Source organism: Erinaceus europaeus, chromosome 11 (assembly GCF_950295315.1).
Source record: "Erinaceus europaeus chromosome 11, mEriEur2.1, whole genome shotgun sequence".
Lineage (NCBI taxonomy): Eukaryota > Metazoa > Chordata > Mammalia > Eulipotyphla > Erinaceidae > Erinaceus > Erinaceus europaeus.
Window position 1 is genome coordinate 10,405,344 of NC_080172.1, and position 1,922 is coordinate 10,407,265.

A 1,922-nucleotide genomic window follows, 5' to 3' on the forward strand; every position below is an offset into this window, starting at 1 on the left:
TAATAAGAGAGGAATAAATCATTTATTATAATTATAAATTTATCTTGATATGAACTTCAGTTCCTCCTTTATGTTAATAAAGAAACTCTTTTTTGAGGGATTTTCCAAAGCCACAGGAATAGTTTAAACAAAAAAATGAGTTTATTTTTCAGCCCTAATCACATTAATTATTCCCATACTCCTATTTATACACCAAAGTCTGCACTTCAAGACCAATAAATTTTTACCCTTGTGGAAAAGGCAGGAATGCTGTAGATGTCTTTGAAATTCTTATTGCCAGTGAGAACTGACCACCCCCATCAAAATTACAAAATGTCAATTTTAATAAATAAGGCAGCCCACCACTGCTCTAGCTCCTAAAATTTTAAAGTCATTTTATGGACATTTACCACCTCTGTCTATTCTTGCACTGACTGACTTCAAGCCAGGGCCTATTAAGTTTCACGTGAAATCCTATAATTCGGAAAGAGAATCATCATATATCAACAGTATGTAATTAAGCTGTTACTTTGGAATTTCAGCAAGGAGTTGTGTGACATATTCACAATAACTTACCAGGTGTCAACTTTATCATTTTCTATGTAAAAAGGAAAGATTGAAGCAACAATTCTTATCAAATTTAATGGTCATTAATTTAATGGTCACAAATTAAATGGGGAATCCTATTAAAACATGAATTTTAACTCGGTGTGTTCTGACGGGTCTACAATGCTGCATTAATATGTTTGAGAGTGATGACAACACTGCTTGACTTTGATTGTCAAGGAAATAGTATACATTGGTGATTGTTTTCCATCTAAAATATGATTACATGAATAACAGATGCAAACATTTTGGCTAAATAATAGGGGACAGCATAGCTAAGTTTTGTTTGAAAAATATGCAAATGTCTAGTTGTAATATAAAAATTATATATTTTCAGTGTAATAGATAATGATATACTGTAAGAACAAATATGTTGCTATATTATTTATAAGTATTTCTTTTCTTTCTTTCTTTCTTTCTTTCTTTTGTTTCTTCCCAACTCTGGTTTGTCTGGTACCAGAGATTAAATTTGGACCTCAATCTCTTAGGCATGAAAGTGTTTTTGTATAAGCATTAAACGATATCCTTAAGCTACATGCATTCTTTTACTTAGTGGTCTTAAGAACACTTTAATGTGTTTACTATAAGTGGTTCTAGGTTGGGGAGTATGTCTTGCAAACAGATATAAAGGGGAGATGAGAGGTTGCACATATATGTCAACAACTGTATGATAAACTACTAACCCCCACATAAAGAAAAAATCAGTTACTGTTCCTCATGTACTTTAATGGAGTAGGATTTGACTGGATTGGTAATTTGAAGAATGATGTAGAACTATAAAAGAATATTGAACTCTAGAATCTGTCTATAAACTCCCTGCCCTGAAACATCATGTTATATCATTTCATTTAACATTGTGGGAAATTAAAAAATGTTGACTGGAAAATGATCAGACTTTCTATTCTCTCTCAAGATGTACTAGAATAAAACAATTTACATTTATCTTACATAGAGGTGGGAAAGGAGAAAACAATTTTCCTTCTTTTGTTTCCACCTAGAAATTCAAATTCAAATTCTTTGATTCTTTTATCTTTCACTGTATCAAGGCCACACTAGATCCCCTCACTGGATGGAAACTGCACTTTGTATAGAATTATGAAGTGCCACTTCACTCTTGTGAGACTGACCATCAAAAAGGACAAAATCAGTAAAACAACAGTGGTAGAATTTGTTCCATTCTCTGAAGGGAGGCTGAGTAAATATACTCTGCCATTCCAGAAAGACTGGTCCTGAAATGAGTTCAGCATAGAATGGTCTTAACCATGACTATGACCTTGACCATGGAACAAGCTCACACCTACAGGGATGCAGAGGCTGCACAGGCGCCTGTGCTAAAT